Here is a 21,070-nt window from a genome sequence, read left to right on the forward strand (position 1 = left end):
ATTATAATTATAATTAATAATTAAACAAGCTTAGATTCATCTTAATTGAGATGAAAATTATTTGGTAGATCCAAAGTTAACATGGATCCACCCATACTTATTGTTTAATAATAGGATATTATGTATGTGATCAAATATGTTATCGATTCGTCAATTTTTAACGCTCTTTCCTATCATTGGGAAGAAAGAGACAATTTAATAGTTAAATTTAAGGTACTAATCCTAAAATAACTTGCATCAAGGAAATGTGGCTCTAATGTTACAATAAAAAATATATAACCTATTTCTACCTAAATTGCTACTTCAAATTGACATATAGTAATGTTGCTACAATAAATAATTTTCAACCTAGTTTATAAGCACAGGAACAATAAACTCAATCAAATCTAGTTGTGCATACAACCATTTCTACTCAAGAACATCATGATCTCCTTTATTATGGATAGGTAGGCTTCACTAAGGAGTATTAAATCTTTGTTTGTTACATCTTCATATTTTGGCATGTTATCAATGGAAAGACTTTGTTTTCTATATTCAAGTTTAATATCACAACCAATTAGATACATTTCCAACATAATAAGTACCAATTCGATACACTTCAAAGAGAATAAGTAATGGAATAACAAATTCTATGGTTATGCAAATCCTTTTGTGTAAGATACTCTATGGTACAAAGAAGGTGATCACTCCAATATCCCTAAAAGGGTATCACTACCTTAGAAAATCCAAGAATATTGAAGGGAAGAACAAGATTTTCCATGTTTCATATTCTATTATAGTTTCAATCATTATAAAGTTAAAGATGGATTCACTAATATCTCATATTCACTGTTCTCAAACATTTCTTAAGAGGTATAAATGACTTACATTTTCTCTAACCTAGGAATGATTACTTATCTTCAATTCATTAGTTGACATGTCTATATTGAGGCAACACTTGAAATTATCCTTATCTTGCAAAATGAAATCCCAATTCAAACTATTATAAAATGACTATTTCTTTCCTATTCCATGTTGTTTTTCACTAACAACATATAGAAGAAAGGAATTTTACATAATTAATAAATTAAAAATATTTTAAGCACAATATTATATATAAATAAAAAATAATTGTTAAAAAGTTAAAATAATAAATTATGATAATTGATATTAATACAAAATATTATTATTTTCCAATGATGCTTTCTTTCAGGTTGGAAACCATCAATTTTTAGGGAGTGGGCTATCTTAATATCAAATATGTGCCACCCAGAGGTAGTTTTTCTCAAAGGTGCAACGACCTTTCATGCCTCAAAGCCCCTCCTTTAGATTTTCTTCTTATAATTATCTTTCCTCTCTTAGTTCCTCCATAGGCTTGGACTAGATATAATAAGTAAGTCTTTTTGATTCAAGGGTATCTTTTGAAGTCTTTAAGTTTTTTTAAAGAGATAGTAATATAGAAGATCGAGATGTTGTTCTTGTAGGGAAACAACCTATAGGCCTCAAACCACCCCATTCCTCATATCAGTTTTGAGGATTTTGGTGAGGACACTCTGCGTGCCAATTCAAGATACCTAGAGCCACACTCGATCTTAGAGAGGTAATCTACGAGAGTTCATTCCAGATCTTAGCCAAAATGTTGTCTCGACACTCTTTGATATTTTGGGTGAGATCCACACATCTAATAAGGGACCTAAACTCTCATTTGAGCTAAAATGAGGGATACCATGCATGAATCAAATCCTCCTTTTTGAAGGTAATAAATTAGAATATCCTCCTCCGATCTATCATTATAATATTTGTAAGGATGCCACTATGTTGTTGAGTCTTCATCTATGAGAGGTTTCCTTGGGGAAACCCTCCTCCTCCTAGGATTTCTCATGCAAAGGCATAGTTCATAATGAGGCTCTCGATGGTGTTGTTCCTCCTTGAACTCATTCTCAGCCTTCAGGAAAAGTGACCCCTTCCCATGTTATTCCCAGTTTATTTATAGTAGAAAAATATGTGGATATTACCTCTATTGGAATTTCCCATCCAGATATCGAAGATGTTCATGAGATAATGGTAGAAAAAGGCTTGATCTACCACTTCAATGGATTATGGCCTCACATGATAGATGTTTATCAATAGATCCACTCTAAATGAACCAAATCATCAAGGTTTCTCTTATGTTCTAAATGATTCTTCATAGTTAAGTTTTCCCATTCTGAGGACTCATAGTGCTCTATCCAAGGGACCATGGTTCTAGAGGAAAATGGGGTTATTAATGATTGCTTGGTTCCCACACTTTGACCCCTCCAAGGGAGTAATCAGAAAGCTTCCAATTTGGGTCTGGATTCTAAACTTGTATGTTCATCTATGACACTATTCAATGTATACAAGAATTGAAAACACCTTAGGTCACTTTATTGCCAAGATCCTACACGAAGCCAATATGGAGTATAAACTTATGGTAGCATCTATGTATAACTTGACATGATCAAATATGTAACAACACCATCCCACATTTACCCACTTTCATAATCTCTCTAAGGTAAGCATGATTTGAGTGTTACTGTGACATGACCCAACCTCCAAGTTCTAGTTATGGAAGTGGGGTCTAGTAACTGGAAACCTACTCCCACTCCCAAGGGACACCAGATAACGTGAGTGTCTAAAAACAACCCCTCATGATCAATCCTAAAGTTAGAATTTTTTCTTTTCAAGCTTTACACCCGAACCATAAGCTTGCCACACTATGGATGTGGCTGGGAGGCTCCAACTGCATGCATGTGCCTTCCTCCACGTAGTTGGAACTAAAGTTTTATAGTTAAAAGGGTGCAGTTGCGAGATCATTGCCACTTTTTTCAGGGCTAGCCTATAGGCCACTACCCATAATTTCCTATAACTTTTCAGAATAAGGTCTAGGATAATCACAAGTCTAAAAAATAAAAACTAAATTTAGATATTTCCCAAGACATGCCAAACACATGATAAACATTTCATCAAACATATAGTAAACATAAAAGCTACATGTCATGAATGCATATCTGATCATGATCTTCTTAACTTCATCAGAGAATCGTCAACAAGGCTCAATGCCCTCTCAAGCTAGCTGCAACAACACTTGTTAGCCTATTCATACATTAGCCATTCAACAACTTATCAAATCATGAACAATATCCAAAACAATAGCACATCATTCAACCATGAATTTAACGAGCATATAACCAATTATGCACATTTACTAGGTGTAGAAGGATTTCATGGAGAATTATTTGTATAAACAATAGTGGGTTAAATGATTTGTGTTTCTGCAGAGAGATTTTCGCTCATTGGAGTTGGGGTTTGGTGGAATTTTGTAGGGAATAATTTTAGGATACATTTGGTCTGAGTTTATCTATTTTTGGCTATGCGAATAGCTCATTGGTTGAAGCTTGTAAAGGAGAGAGGAGAACTAGATTCCGTGAGAGATTAGGGTGGAGAAAAATCCTATTTTTAGAGGATAACTTGCGTGGAGTTTGGGTTGATATTCAGCGGCTGTTTGGAGAATATTTGAGCAGAGCTTTACTAGAAATGCATATATTCTACCTAGCAGATCCATTCACTCTTTTTGGGGTCATCCATGTCAGCGTAAATTGGGACAAACCCTTTCTAAGTTTGGTAGGGATTGGCGTGTAGAGGTCAGGGTTAATTTTTTAGAATTTTTTGAGTGATATACAAGGCATAAACTTAGTAGGGATTATATCCATATAGAGATCCATTTTAACCATTTTGGAGGGGTTCTTAATCATTTGTATTCAACCCAAACCATTTCTAGGTTTTTCTAGGTTTTGGGAGAGGAGTTGAGAGCTAAATTTCCAGAGAATTTTGAAGAGTATTCAGCCCTGAGATTAAAATTCGAGTTAGTAGCCAACAATATATTATTTCTAGGTATTGTGTAGATCACTCCGGGGCCATTTCTACCACTTGGGTTTGGGTCATTTTTTTAGGTTCTTCTTAGCATGCATAGCAATCCAAGGTTCCAAAATTTAAGCTCATTCTATGTACTCTTTTATCATAAAATTAATAATTGGCTCAAATTGTGTTGTTGGACAATTTTTTGTTTTAATTGTTGTGTATGAGTTCCAATTTATTTATTGTTCCTAGTCCATTTTTCGGTATTAGCTATTAAATTCCAATTACAAATATTACACGTGCCCATAATTGTTGAGAAAAATGGTCAGTGCCACAACCAGATGTTGAATGAGGCAATCTCCAACATTATTGGTGCTTCCTTTCTTGTATTTAATGCTCAAATGGAATTGCTACAAATATGTGGACCATTTCTAATGGTACTCGTTCTGCCGCTTTCCTCGTGTCTACATAAAATGAAAAGGTCGGTGTTCAGTGGATTATTATCTCCTTCCCCAGAATGTAATGTTTCCATTGTCAAAAATCCTCCATGATAGAATATATCCCTTTATCACGGGTGGGATATTTTTGAATAGTATTAGAGATTTTCTCACTCTAATACGCCGCTACATGCCCTTGTGTTGGGTTCCTATAATACTAGTGATTACCCCAATACTATTGTAGTTATACCCCTTATTTATATTGTTGTGCCCCTATTACCCCCATGTTATTTCTGTGCCCCATAGAATCCCTCTATTGTTATTTTTGTGGCTTTATATTATTATTGTTAGGTCGGTTGGCTTATATTGTGACTCCTTAGACTCCTATATATAGAAAGAAGGTTTTGTCATTTGAATCATCCAAGAATTGTTCATTTATGTAATGTAAAGGAGGTTTCCCCCTCGAAGAGAGCGAATTCTAAGGCGTTGATCTATCTTTTCTATCTTTTCTTGAGCTGGTTTCATAACATTTGGTATCAGAGCTTTGGATTATAGGGTTTCGCTGCTCCAAACAGGTCATCATGGAATTTTCGCTATAAATTTTTTTCTGTGACGTTTCAGAAGTCGCAAAAAAAACCCATTTGATAAGAAATCGCGTTGAACATTGGGTCCGAATTTCAGAGCTTTTCGCGCGATATTTGCGGAGATATGATCTGAGGAATTTGGTCTTTTGCAGACTCCTGAATTACATTCAAAACAGGTGACCTGGGTAAAATCGTCATAACTTTCTCTCTGGGGATTGGATTGAAATTTCATCAGAAGTTATAGAAAGAGGACAGACCGCAGTTTCTTGTGTGCATGTTTCAGATCCAAAGGTTGAAACAGTGACTCGTGGCACGTCGTACAAGTTCGCTCTACTGAACTAGTCTAGAAGCAAGTCACTGTGGGAGATTTCACATAACTCTTCCTTGGAGAATCCAATTTGGGTCAGACTTGTGGCATTGGAAAGAGGACGTAGAAGGATACTACAGATCACAATTTCAGAACTGGATGATCTGAAATTACAGAGATACATCAGATTCAATATCAGGCTTCTACAAAGTGAAAAAAGGTGTGTAGTTTTTTTTTTAAATTTTTGCGTAAGCTTGGTTTAACGGAATTCAAAGGGCATAGTATAGCATTATTATCGGTAACTGATGCCCCGAGGAAAGAAAATGCAAACACCTAGTAAGGAACCTGAAAGCTCTAGCATGACTCATGAAGAAGAGGAAGAAATGCTACATGATATATCAAAATTACAAGAACAAGTGCAACAAATGTCACACTCACAAAAGCTAACAGAAGCTAAGATAAATGGCATGGAATGTAAGATAAATGGCGTGGAATCTAAGATAAAGGGCACGGAAGCTAAGATAGATTATTTGAAGACAGATTTGAAGAGAGACATGGCAGATTTGAAGACAGATTTGAAGACAGACATGGCAGATTTGAAGACAGATTTGAGAAATTTTCTACAAGAAATACTTACTAATGGTGAAAAGGTTGTAAAGGAAACTCATGATGTGAAAAAAAGAAATGTTAATCATGATTCCATAGACTCTAATGTTGGATCGAAGACCCACCATATTCCAAAAATCGATATGAGGAAGTTTGATGGCAAGGATCCCGCCACATGGATATTACAGATGGAGCAGTTCTTCGATCTCAATAATGTGCAAAACACACAAAAGGTACGTATGGCAACTGTATATTTGGAACCAAATCAGTTTGTATGGTATCAATGGCTTTGCTCTCGTAAAAAATTTATCACTTGGGCAATTTTTACAGAAGAATTGATAGCACATTATGAAGATACAAAAAGCAACACTTTTTTTAGCCAATTGATAAGTCTCAAACAAAAGGGTTCAGTAATGGAGCACATTGAGGAGTTCCAAAAATTGAACATAAGGGTAAAAGATATTCCAGAGGAGCATAGGATTGATGTGTTCATAGGGTCTTTAAAGGATAATATCCAACATGATGTTCGCCTTTGGGAACCTGATTCATTAGAGAAGGCATTCAGGTTAGCAAGAAAAATGGAAAGCAAAATTATGGCAACCAGGAAGCATACCACTCACAACTATAAAGACGGAAGTGTTGTTGCCCCTAGTCTTCCACAACCTATAAGGTTGACACCACAACAATTGGAAGAAAAAAGAGCAAAAGGGCTTTGTTACAGTTGTGATAGCAAATACACTAAAGGTCATAAGTGTGCTGAGAAGAAATTATTCTACATAGATTGTGAAGAGGAAGAAGAAAAGGAGCAAGAAAGGTCAAAAGAAGAAGATATACTCCAGGAACAAAGCCTAGATGAAGAACAAATAAATCCGACCATATCTTGTAATGCATTGGCGGGAATTACCACTCCTCAAACCATCAAGATAGAAGGACAAATCAAGAAGAAAAAGGTAATAGTGTTGATTGATTCAGGAAGCACCCACAATTTTATTCATTGTAGGGTAGCAAAAGAATTGAATTGCTTCCTATATCCAGCACCAGAGTGTCAAGTGATGATTGCAAATGGAGGAACAATAAATTGCTCTGGAAAGTGCCATAATATCAAGCTATCCATGGGAGAATATGTATTGACTAGCCCAATGCTTTCCATTCCAATGGGAGGTGTTGATGTTGTACTAGGAGTCCAATGGCTACAATCCTTGGGTACAATAGCTTTTAATTTTCAAGAACTTTTCATCAAATTTTCTACGGAAGGAAAGGAAGTTGAATTAAGGGGTATTGCAGGGAAACCAGGAAAGATAATCAGCTCTAATGGTATGACAAAGCTTCTAAAAAAGGAGCAAAGAGGTGTAATTGCACAATTATGTTCGCTAGATGTTTCCACATTGGAATCATCTATTTCTCCAGATCTCCAAAAAGTCCTGGACAATCATTCCAAGGTATTTGAGACTCCCAAAGGTCTCCCACCTATGCGTGATCATGATCATGCTATTCATCTGATTCCAGGAAGTGTTCCTCCAAACATCAGGCCGTACAGATATCCCTATGTCCAAAAAAGTGAAATTGAACGTATGGTTGCAGAAATGCTAGAGGCTGGTATAATTCAACCAAGTCAAAGTTCTTTCTCTGCTCCAGTAGTATTGGTGCACAAGAAGGATGGATCATGGCGCATGTGTCCGGATTATAGGGAGCTCAACAAGCTCACTATTAAAGATAAGTTCCCCATTCCTGTCATTGATGAATTACTGGATGAATTGCATGGATCAATTTACTTCACCAAGTTGGATCTTCGTTCGGGATATCATCAAATCAGAATGAAGATTGAAGACATTCCGAAAATGGCATTTAGAACTCATGAGGGTCATTATGAATTTTTGGTCATGCCTTTTGGCCTTACCAATGCACCTTCAACATTTCAAGGTTTGATGAATTCAATTTTCAAACCATTCCTTAGAAAATTTGTGTTAGTATTTTTTGATGATATACTAATCTACAACAAGTCTTGGAAGGATCATGTTGAACATGTTGACAAGGTGCTACAACTATTGGAGGAGAAACAATTATATGCAAAAAGATCCAAATGTTTCTTTGGAGTCCAGGAGGTGGAATATTTGGGTCATATTGTATCTCATGAAGGAGTTAAGGTAGACCCTAGCAAAATTAAAGCCATTAAGGAATGGAAAATCCCCACATCCATAAAGCATCTGCGAGGATTTCTTGGGTTGACAGGGTATTATCGCAAGTTTGTTAAGAATTATGGGAGAATAGCAGCACCTCTAACAACATTATTGAAGAAAGATGCATTTTCATGGACTCCGGAAGCAACAAAGGCCTTTGAACATCTTAAAGAGGCAATGTGCCAAGCACCGGTCTTAGCTACACCGGACTTCACAAAAACCTTTATTGTGGAATGTGATGCTTCAGGAAATGGAATTGGTGTTGTTCTAATGCAAGATGAAAGACCCATTGCTTTTGAAAGTCGTCCAATCAAGGGAAAGTTTTTAAGCAAAGCTATTTATGAGAAGGAAATGTTGGCAATACTCCATGCACTTAAGAAATGGCGACCCTACCTAATGGGAAGACACTTCAAGGTAAAAACGGATCATGATAGCCTTAAATACTTTTTAGAACAAAGATTATCCTCTGAAGAGCAACAAAAGTGGGTCACAAAGATGTTGGGTTATGACTTTGAAATCATCTACAAAAAAGGGAAGCAAAATGTGGTGGCAGATGCACTCTCAAGAAAGGATGAGGATGTGGAAGCATTGTTGTGCACCATTTCTATTATCCAACCAGATTGGATAAACGAAGCAAGGGAGGAATGGAAGAATGATGAAGAAGTGTGGGCACTTATTCGAAAGCTACAACAAGATTCCAGTACGTCTGATACATTTAGCTGGAAAAATGATTCGTTATGGTACAAAGATCGCTTATACCTCTGTAAGAATTCCCAGCTAAAACAAAAGATTCTTATGGAATTGCACACTTCTCCCTTAGGAGGGCACTCAGGATTTTTAAAAACTTACCACAGGGTTAAGAAGGAATTTTTTTGGGATGGCCTTAAATCAGATATTCAAAAGTTTGTGGCGGAATGTTTGGTTTGCCAAAAAAATAAAGTTGAAACAATTAAGACACCGGGTCTATTACAACCTTTATCCATTCCAAGCCAACGTTGGGAGGAGGTTTCAATGGATTTTATCACAGGTTTACCCAAGTCTGAGGGAAAGAGTGTCATCATGGTGGTAGTTGACAGACTTACCAAGTATGCACACTTTTGTGCATTATCACATCCATTTAAAGCCAGTACAGTTTCTACTGCATTTATGGAAACAATTCAAAAGCTACATGGAAACCCAAAGATTATTGTAAGTGACAGAGATCCCATTTTCACTGGAAATTTTTGGACAGAATTATTTTCTTGTCTTGGTACTCAGTTAGCTCATAGCTCATCTTATCATCCTCAATCTGATGGGCAAACTGAGATAGTAAACAAATTTTTGGAAGGATATCTTCGTTGCTTTGTATCTGATAAACAGACACAATGGGTCAAATGGTTGCCTCTGGCTGAATGGTGGTATAACACTTCCTTCCATACAACAACAAAAATGACCCCATTTATGGCACTTTATGGGTATCAACCACCATCCATCACATCATATTTAAGAGAAAATTCTAAGGTTCAGGCAGTGGAACATCACATCGAACATCAACAACAAGTCCTCCAACTCTTAAAGGATAACCTCGTGTTGGCACAAAATAGAATGAAACAACAGGCAGATCAACATCGCAGTGAAAGAAGTTTTGATGTAGGTGATTGGGTATTCCTACGGCTACAACCATATAAGCAAATGTCCCTAAAGCAAGCTAAGAAGGATAATAAATTATCACCAAAGTATTATGGTTCGTACAAGGTGTTGCAAAAGATTGGTACTATGGCATACAAATTGGAGCTTCCTGCAGCTTCTCGATTGCACCCAGTTTTCCATGTTTCATGTTTAAAGAAGGTTATAGGCGACAAGCTCCCAGTTCAAACAATATTGCCAGAACTTGACGAGGAAGGAAAAATTATATTGGAACCGGAAGCAGTCACAGAAACAAGAACTCGACAGCTACGAAATCGATCAATTTCAGAGTATCTTATCAAGTGGAAGAACTTATCCGCTGAAGATTCCACATGGGAGGATGAGAATTTTATGCAGAAGTATCCAGAACTACTCAAGCGTTGAGGAAAACACTTTTTTGAAGGAGAGGGGCATGTTGGGTCCCTATAATACTAGTGATTACCCCAATACTATTGTAGTTATACCCCTTATTTATATTGTTGTGCCCCTATTACCCCCATGTTGTTATTGTTTAGCCCCATAGAATCACTCTATTATTATTTTTGTGGCTTTATATTATTATTGTTAAGTCGGCTGGATTATATTGTGACTCCTTAGACTCCTATATATAGAAAGGAGGTTTTGTCATTTGAATCATCCAAGAATTGTTCATTTATGTAATGTAAAGGAGGTTTCCCCCTCAAAGAGGCCGAATTCTAAGGCGTTGATCTATCTTTTCTATCTTTTCTTGAGCTGGTTTCATAACACCTTGTTAGGTGAGAACTACACCAATAGCATAATTAGAGGCATATGTCTCAATTTCAAGTGGATTTTTCAGGTCTGGAAATGTGAGGACTAGCACAGAGAAAAGGTAGTGCTTTAGCTCAATGAATGCCTTTTGTTGTGGTAGAACAAAGAAAAAAAGATTTCACTCTGCCCTTGGTAACTTGAAGTAAAGACGAAGTGATATGAGAGAACCCCATCGTGAATTTTCAATAGAAATTGGCAAGGCCTAGGAAGCTGCAAAGCTCTGTTAGTGTCTTCGAGACTAGCTAATTCCAAATAACTTGGATCTTAGCTTGATCCACATGCATGCCTTTCTCATCAATTATGTAGCCTAGATATTGGAATTAGGGCATGCCAAAGGATCATTTCTCCAAGGTGGCCCACCTTTTATGTTTTCACAGGGTTTGAAGGACTTGTCGAATACGCTGCAAGTTCTCTACCCAACTCTTGCTAAAGATGACGATATCATATAGATACATAATCATGAATGAGTTGGTGAAAGGTCGTAAGTGTCATCCATCCGCCTCTTAAAAGTTGCAATGGCATTTTTCAACCTGAAGGACATGAACAACCACTCAAAGAGACCCTCCTTAGATTTAAAGGTAGACTTCCATACATATATAGGTTCTGTTGGAACTTTGTGATAGAAGAAGAAGGTGCATGTGGAGGTGCAAGTTCCTAAGGTTCAAAGGGAGCCAATCTGTAGCAAGATTTTGTAGGTTCATAGGGAGAATGTGTAGCCCAATAAGAGCGGGAAGTCAGTAGGGAGTAAGGGTACTTATAAAACTGGAAAGAAGGAACCATGGGATAGCCTGAAAGAATTTTAGGAGAAGAATAAATAGGAGGATTCTTGTGGCAGAGACAATTTTGAGGTGATCATGGTTCATTCTATACGCTACACTAGAGTGGTGAACACCATGTGTTGGGCTATTGTCACCAACAGTGATGATGTTGATGATATACTTCAATGTGGTGGAAATACCTCCCTCGCTATGAGGGAGTGTTGCTTTATGTAGCTTAGGAGGTACTCCACAACCATGGGTTTTGGGTTTCTGTGAGTTGGTAGTAGAAAATCACTTTTTGGGAAAAGTGCCTAAGTGGTGGGTTTTGCACCCAAAGGTTTGGGTCTGAAACCAAGAGCTACTTAGATGATTGGACCATCTTTGCATGTGTGGCACCCTTAATGGAGCAAGGGGAAACTAAGGAAACCATCGGAGCATTGTTCAAATGAGATAATATTTTATTTATTTATATGAGTGGGGAAAATTGATAAGATGACAAGTCGGCTAAGCTTGTAGAGGTGCCCTTTGAGGGAAATTTTTGGCACCTTGAGAAGCATATATGATATCTCATTTGAATAAATAAAAAGTGTGATACATCAAAAGGAGAAGGTATTATGATTTGAGGAGGCTAAGTGGATGAGGAGGAGTTCTAGGCATATTTGTTCACATTTTGGAGGTGCCATTCTACGCTAAATAGGTAGAAGGTTTCCGTGTCTCTTGGGAAGGTAGGCCAAGCTCTTCTAGCTTATATTTAGAGGGTAATAAGGCCTAACAAGTCATTTGAAACAAGGTTTGAGTATTCTGAAAGTATAACATAGGAGGAAGGCTTATTAGAATAGGAAGAGCACAACTTTGAGGATGGATTGAAGGCCAAGTTGGAGGGACGATACATAATTGTAAAGGTTCCCCATCTAGGGATGAGGAACCTTAGAGAACAACCATAGAACCCTGAAATTGAAGTGTATAAGGATTTTTCTATTGATTTATTTTTTATGACCTTCTGTATTGATGTTATTTCTAGGTTGATGGTGTCTAGATTGTTGAGAAATATAGGGTAGCTTAGTTAAGGAATTTAAATTTGATTTCTCTTTAAATCTCACAAATTCTTGCAATATTCTTATTAAATTCTTCTTCTTCTTCTTGTTATTATTATCTCTTTGATCATCAAACAACTACCAAAACAAGAAAAACAAATAGACACCATATATAGGCACTCAGCCAATGAAAAAACCCTATAAAGGGGAAAACCTAGTGAAACTCTTCCACTATTATATTCAAATCAAATTGAGACAACCAGAAAAAAATAATGACCTCCTTTTCTCCACAAATTTAACCTCTCAAGTCCCAATTCTGTTCTTCAACGAAAGTCTCGGTATGTCCTGTAACTTCATGGATCTATGTCCTACAACCTTGTGGTTCCATGTCTTGCAACATCATGGGTCTACCACAAATATTCTCAGCCTTGCAACTTCATGTAGAATATTCCTTTATGAAGAAATTTCCTTCAATATATGAAACTCACATTCCTTTTACTCCTTAATAACTTTAGATCTCGGCTTCCTTTTCTTCCAGACATAGGATAAGATATTATTCTAATATTTCATACTTTATTTCTATTTCATAGCTTTATATTGAATCACATGTCTATCACCTTTAATTTGTTAAGGGAACTTGTATATATATTAGTTCGAGCCTACAATATGAGGCCAACTTGTCAACTTTTTTTGAGGAAGACTTGAAGGAGTAGGGCAGGTTGACATGTAAGAGAGAGAGCTAACTTGGTGGAGGATTATTTTTAACACAATTTTTTTTTTATTCTTTAACTTAAGTTGCCCATGAAAGGTATTTTACATTATGACTTTGACTTGACACAATACAAAAATACTAGATCACTCAATGGGTGCTTTGACCTATTGACCATTGACAAAAGCATGAAACCCATGCTTTAATTAGTCAATTTATTTTATAATAAAAATTCATTTTTTCTTTATTTAGAAAAATACAATTATGACGACCAACACTAGTTACATTCTTCAACGCTCCTTATTAACTAGTGATGTATTCATAATTACATATTTACCTAGGTGCATGGAAGATCTCAAAATGATATGCTCTACGAAGAGTCACAACACACGCAATGCTACATACTAGATACTTAACAAAGGTCTCTAACTAGGTGGGACTAAGGTGTGTTTCAAGCTTCAACTACTCTAGGTACCATTAGGCTTCCACTCTACACCAACCCAAGGATATAGGTGTGTATCCAAGGTTGAAGCTTCAACACCAACACCACCCTCCCTACTTTCATATCTAGACATCATCATAGGTCGACCATATGTCCTCCCAAGGATCTTGTCACCCCAAGATTCTTAATCTCTCCTTATTAAATAAACTATATATCTATATATATATATATATATATATATATATATATATATATATATATATATATATATATATATATATATATATATATATATATATATATATATATATATATCCACCAATCGAAGCATGCTTCAAATGTTCAACCTTGTTATGGAGAGATCCTACACATTCGCAACCCAAATCAATAATAAACTTTTAATATATATATATATATATATATATATATAGCGCAAAACTTTGGGGTCTATAATTATTCTGATGCTACTTAAATCGGCATCATATTATCCAAATACAACTTGTTGGAAGCTTCGTTCTTCAATTTTCCAGCAACACCAAACTCGACCTCAACACTTTTCAGCATACCCAAGTTGTGTTTGCAACTTCATAAATCATGAAAAACCTATTTGTAGTGCTTTAGCTATTCTCTAATCTCAATCATCCTTATTAAGTTTATATCAATTTATCAACTCAAAGAGATTAACTTATCAACCAAGCTCCCTCTCAACTAGGGAGATATGCACCTTTCCTTTATCCAAGTTTTTTCTTAACTAAGGAATAAGCCCATCAACAATTTTTATTCTTTCAGCCACATAAACTATTTTTTTTCATCATCATTGCATGAGAGAACTTTAATATTTCAAAGCTTTGTTGCTTTAGGAAAATTGTCCTTTATTTGGAAACAATATCATTTAGTCATTTTTAATGGCATTGTCTCCCTCTTTCCATGATACTCATTATTATTATCTAGTCATATTTAATTATGAACATCTTCAACATCTTGAAGATGATGTACCTGCAAATATTTAACGACAAATACAACCAAGTACAAATATAAAAAATCGTGAAGTCAACTAAATCAAAATCATGTCATTACAATGGAAGCATCAAAATAATCAAGCTTTAGACCTCAAATACCTAAACCTAGTTAGGTTCATATTCAACAATGGTTACATCTTTTATATTCTAGACTTTAACAACTTTGTAGGGTTTTTGTCATAAACCCTAGATTCCATCATCGAGACTCAAAGCCTTATATATCAGCAAGTAAATCAACTTAGCAATCCAATCAAAAAACTTTACATTTGCAATATTATTCCCTAGAATTTCATGTCAGTATTTAATAGGGTTTTGTCACAAACCCTAGATTTCATCAATGAAAGGATATCAACAGTCAAGTTAGCATATTAGAATTTCATATATAGGGATTCATTCTTATATCAATATCTTACTAGGGTTTTTATTTTAAAACATATACAAACACATCTAACTTCTAAAATTAGATATACAACAATTTGATTAGACTAGGGTTTCAATTATGCAGAAGCTCATACACCCAGGTTTTCACTCCTATGATGGACTATTGCAAGGGTTGTGAAATAAACCCAAATTCACCAAACCCTAAAATATAGGGTTTCATGAATGATAAACATCAAGAGGAGAATTTTATTTCTATACTTTATCAACAAGCCCTAAGTAGACTAAGGGTTTCATTGTCAACATAGCCTAAGCAACAAGAGGCTAGGGATTTATAGTGAACCCTAAAGGTTAGGATTTCACCAAAAATCACCAAACAAGAGATAATATGATAAGGGTAGATTCAATATAATTATTAATAACCCTGACAAGAATCTTTATGATTCAAAACCCTAAACATAAGAAAGTAATACCAGGAAAATTTCAAAATAATTTTATCTTTTAATGAATAAGTTTTGCTACAAAATCTTATGGTTTTTAGACATAACTTGAGTTTCTCCTTTTAACAAACCTTGTAGGATTTCCTTGAAGCTATCCCTCTAAATTTAGCCATAATATTTATGCCTGAAATTCTTATTTACAAATATAACCAAGAAAAATGTGTGATACCAAAAATGTGATGTAATTTCAATAATCTAGGGTTTTCATGGAATAATGGAGGATAGAATCCTATGGTTTGCTAGTACAAAACCATAGATCTAGTAAGAATAAAACTATCATCCTCATCAATCATCACTAGGGTTTACTTTACACCCTAAACTACCTACAAATCCTAGAAATAAAGGGTTAGAGTTTCTATGAGGGAACACTCAAGTTAGGTTTAGTGTTTCCATATGGCTAGGGTTTCTCTTATACCATATAGATTTTACAATCCTAGATATTAAAAAAATGGAAACTACAAACCATAGAACCAATTCAACCCTAAAAATATGTTATATTCTTAACAAAATAATATCCATACTTTAATATTATGTATCTTTGTCCTTCATAACCATGAAGGTTACTTCAAGGCCTGCTACTGGAAGCCATGATCTTCTTTTCACCTTCACGACTGCAAAATGCTTTCTTCTTACATTGGAAAAACATTCCTTTGACATTTATGAGTGAGAGCTACAAGAATTCAAGGTGATCTTGTATTACAGCTTTCAGGGAGACTATTCCTTCTCAAAGATATTCTTCAATTTAATTCAGGAGCTTGATGTCCATTCTATAACTACTATATGAATGTAGTTTCTTCCATTGTTAGATCCATCTAGCTTTTCCTTTTGTATACTAGAGCCTACATCTAGAAATTCTCACTATTGTATAAGATAAATGAACTTCTTAAATGTTGTTAATTGTACTTGAGATGACCCTCTGGATAGGAGGTTAGAGACACTGATATATGCTTTTTGAGGCTGACCTTCAACTATTGATCATATACTTATTATAGAATTTCAAACACTATGATATTTCGATTATAACTCTGCTCTTAGTGATACTTCTTACGATGTAAAAGAACTGATGTATATTCCTTTAAGAAGTTGGATTCCTTTTACAGTTTAGGATAGGCTTTTTCACAAGACTATTGTACAGGTTTGATATTTTATCTTTGGGTGACTATATATGATTTAAAAACTTCTTAATCTCTTGGTATTTATTCTCTAAGATGCTCTGGACTGTAATATGGATCTTGAACCTTTCTCAATAATACTGTGGTTGAACTTATGCTCATAGCTCCTCATAAGGCGTTCCAATGTATATACATGTGCCCATAATTTAGTACTAAGAGACTCAAATCCTATTATAGGGTGATTGTAACCTTATTATAGGCCTTCCAATACATCCTATAATACCTTAAACAAATTCAGTCTTGGACTCATTCAAGTGGAGATATTTTGCTAGTCTATAAGGAGTAAACTTGATAAATTTGTTCTTTGAATTTTTTATTCATAGAGGTGACACAAGATACTTTTGGATTTCTAAGGATACAAAGGATTTCATACCCTTCTAGAGTGATTTAAACTTACAAGAATGATTCTCAGGACTTCGATCTCTAGCTCAAGGAGCTCGGCCTTGAGAGAGTTGTCTTCTTACCTATTTAAACCTTTGAAAGAATGCTTCTAACTTATTGAAACTTATTTTCATTCCTTGTGGCCTAATGAATGTGTGTAGGGCTCATTGATGTGCCCAAAATTTTCTTTTGTTTCCTCTAGAATCTCGGTCCTAGGCTACTTGGTTCCTCTTCTTGTCTTCAAGCCTCGGTGACATTTTTACTTCCTTTATGAAAATGAACCTTGCTCTAAAACCTTGTTGAGAAATCTAGGGTAGCTTAGTTAGGGAATTTAAATTTGATTCTCTTCAAATTTGATAGATGATTGTGATATTATTATTAAATTCTTCTTCTTTTTGTTGTTATTAATATCTCTTTGATCATCAAACAACTACCAAAACATGAAAAAAAAGAGACACCAGATATAGGCACTCAGCCAGGTAAAAACCCCTATGAAGGGGAAAACCCCGTAAAACTCTTCCACTAGTAGATTCATTTCAAATTGAGACAACCATACCAAAAAAATGACCTCCTTTTCTCCATAAAGTCAACCTCTTAAGTCACAATTTTTTTCTTCAACAAAAATCTTGGTATATCCTGCAACTTCATGGATTTATGTGTTACAACCTCATGGTTCCATGTCCTATAACATCATGGATATATCACAAATACTCTTGGCCCTGAAACTTCATGTAGAATCTTCCTTTATGATGAAATTTCCTTCAAGATATGAAACTCACATTCCCTTTACTCTTTAATACTTTAGATCTCGACTTTCTTCTCTTCCAGACAATAGATATGATCTTCTTCCAATATTTAGCACTTTATTTCTACTTCATAGCCTCAAATTGAATCACATGTATGTCACCTTTAATTGGTCGAGTGAACTTGTATATATAGTAGTTTGAGTCTACAATATGAGGCCAACTTTCCAACTTGTTCCAAGGCCAATTTGATGGAGTAGGGCATGACGACATGAAGAAGAGAGAGATGACTTGGTGGAAAAGTATTTTTGACAAAACAAAATTCGTCTTCTTTGACTTAAGGTGCCCATGAAAGGTATTTTACATTATGACTTTGACTTTGACACAATACAAAAATACTAGAGCACTCAATGGGTGTCTTGACCTCTTGACCATTGATCCAATCATGAAACAAATTCTTTTACAGGTCAATTTATTTTATAATAAAATTTTCTTTTTCTTTTTCTAGACAAATACAATTATGAAGACTGACACTAGTTACATTCTTCAACATAGATTGGGATAGAATTTGGAGAAACTTGTGTATAAGTGGAGGGTTATTAGAGAGTTGTTGGTGTAGCCCTAGTATAATGGAGAAATAAGAAAATTTTTCACTATTAGAAAGGTAGGGTGTTCAAAGCTCTAAGGGTTGTTCTTTGATGGAAGAAATGGGAACGAACAAGGCTAGTTATCAACCCTATTTTATTGGATTGCGATGGTGATATTAAGTGGAAAGAAGGAAATATCCAAAGCCCTAATATATTTCATATTTGGAGAAACAGTGAGACAAAAGTGGGAAACAGTGTGAATACCTTATGTGTTAGATTCCTTAAACAAAGAAGTAGCTAGAGGGAAGATTTATTGGGCCAAAGTTCAATGACTTAAAGGATTAGTGTTCATTGATAGAGGGATATTGAGTAGTAGTAGAGGGGAAGACAAAGGATCACCATATGTGTTCAAGTTACATGGACCGAAAGTATCTGTAGAGCATGCTACATTAACAAGTAGGTCATTTGTATTTTCTTCAAGGTAGATTCATCATCATAGTTGTTGTTGATACCAAGCCTTATTTGTCTTGTATTAGGGATGATTTTAAGGTTCGTTGATCCCTAGTATGGGAATTGTAATATTGTTGTATTAAAGTTTCTAATATAACAAAGTTGGGTTACAAATTGTGTCTTGTGTACTAGGTTATTCACTGCTATATTTATTCCACTATGCAAAGTAGAAGTGTTGTGGCATTTGCATTGGATATTTTAAGACTCAAACCAAATTCATGATTTCCATGAAAAGATCAACAATTATGTCACTATGGTATTATTGCATCAATATTCATTTCAATGCAATGTAAATCATATATAGTCACTAATATTTTAAATGCTTGAGTGGATTTATGTATTAAATAAATTATTCAAATTGTCAATGGATGTATGTCAAATATGATTCGTGATATCCATCCATATAAACATAAAATTACACTATTTTGTGAGTTATTAAAGGAAATTTTTTATTAATAATTTTTTTTGTAATTCCATCCAAAAATTTGTTCTATTCCCATAAAAAAATAAAATAGTAGATTATAGAATTTCCTTAGGTGTGAATTTGCATTTTATATTTCAAGAGCATTCTTTTAATATTCATTATTGATGAGCTAAGAAAATAAATGTAGGATGTTTGGTGTCCAATGTGCAATGTATTTAATCTAAAATCAAGTTTCCTTTCTTAAAAATTTCTTATCTCTAAAACTATAATCACAAATATTAAATATCATTTACATAAATGGAAACATGTAATGATGTTTTTCTTATGTAATGAAATTATGTTAGAGGATCTGTGTAGTCTTGTAACACAATATGTTGTTTCATCATTATTAAATTTTAATCAAATAACTATAAGGTAAAGGCGAAAAGTTTCACATGTGTGCATTAAAGAAAATAATAGTAAATAAACCAATGAATTTGGACATATTTGAAGGCTATGCTAGAGAAAAATATGTGACTAGCACCACAATTTATCTTCATAACCTTTCAAACCCATCAGATAAAACTTAGAGTGGTGCAACCAAAAAATAAAATCTTAGTTTGGTGATGAAGTTATCAGTTGGATTGTTGGGTTGTATATATGTTAGGTTAATTACCCAACATTGAATTGAAATGTCAATTTGGGGTTCGTGGAATTGAAGGCGCAACACTGGAAATACCAGAGAAGGACTTTAGGAACTTGCAAAACAAAGCCATAGACTACTTGTTAACACCTTGATTTACTACACTTAATCAATCCCTTTGTTAATCCTCCACTCACTCAAAAGAAATTAATAATTTTATTAGATTGTCAGACTTGGTACCCTGTGCTTTCATTTACTTCTAGGCACAGGATGGATGTCATTTCGACTACCCTTTTAGAACACTAATCCTTCAATCTACCTGTAATTTTAAGAAAACCCTAGTTACTTGATAATTTAAAGCAAACCCTATCTATTGATTCTTAAGAAATAAAACCTAAATACTGGAAATTGGAGAGGAAAACCTCTAATTACCAACAATTTGGTCATTAACTCCCTAAATCACTGAGCAAATCATACATGAAGACTGCCTTAATGTAATAAATAATAATAAAAAAAAACTCTAGGTGATTCTTGTACTTCTCAAGCCAAGAAGAATACTCAAGCCAAAGAAAATAATAAATCCTAGCTAGAAATTTTACATTTTGGTTCTATATGTACCCAACCTTATATGCAATCAAAGCAAATAAAGATATGGCTCAAATATGCCTAAAGTGAAATCAACACAACTAGATGTTGTAACAGCCCTGGTGAAAATTCCATGTAATAAAAAAATAATAAAGGAAAAATAATAACCACAGTTGATGGGACACTTATTCCAAGCTGAATGTTGGGCAAGACATCCTAGTGTGGGTGTTCATTTGGTTATTAATGGCTAAGGAAATTGGCAAAGGAAATGGCAAAGGAAAAATGGATTTTTTGGCACATTTATTTATGAAAATAATGGAAATTAGGAGAAAAAGAAGGTGAAATGTTTCAGGTTTCATGTGAGGAGTAAAATGAAGGAAAATAATGGAAAATGAAGAAAATAGAGGCCTCATTCTTAAAAAGGCTTTTGAGGATCAATTGGTAACCTTTTCTTAGTTTAGTTTTGGAGCTCTCTCATTACTATCTTTCTCTCATACTCTTGGAGATTTAAAGTTTTCTTGGAGCACTCTTGGAAGGTGTGTCATACTTGGAGTTTTGGAGCAAGAAGGGAAAGGAAGAGTAGGAGAGTGTAAGAGGATATTGGGACCAGCAGTTACATCGAGATTTTCTTTCATGTACCGAGTTGCATGTATGCTTTCCTCACTAGTTTTGGCATGCATGGCATGTGCATGTGGATTCTTTGTCATGATTTATCACTGGCATGGAGGATTGTTTGGATTGACAGTAGATTGCCTAGCCTTTCCATTTATTGGATAGCCATGGAGT

This window comes from Pinus tabuliformis, chromosome 2_2 (genome assembly GCF_031772625.1).
Source record: "Pinus tabuliformis cultivar Carrire ecotype Pingquan chromosome 2_2, CPIR1, whole genome shotgun sequence".
Lineage (NCBI taxonomy): Eukaryota > Viridiplantae > Streptophyta > Pinopsida > Pinales > Pinaceae > Pinus > Pinus tabuliformis.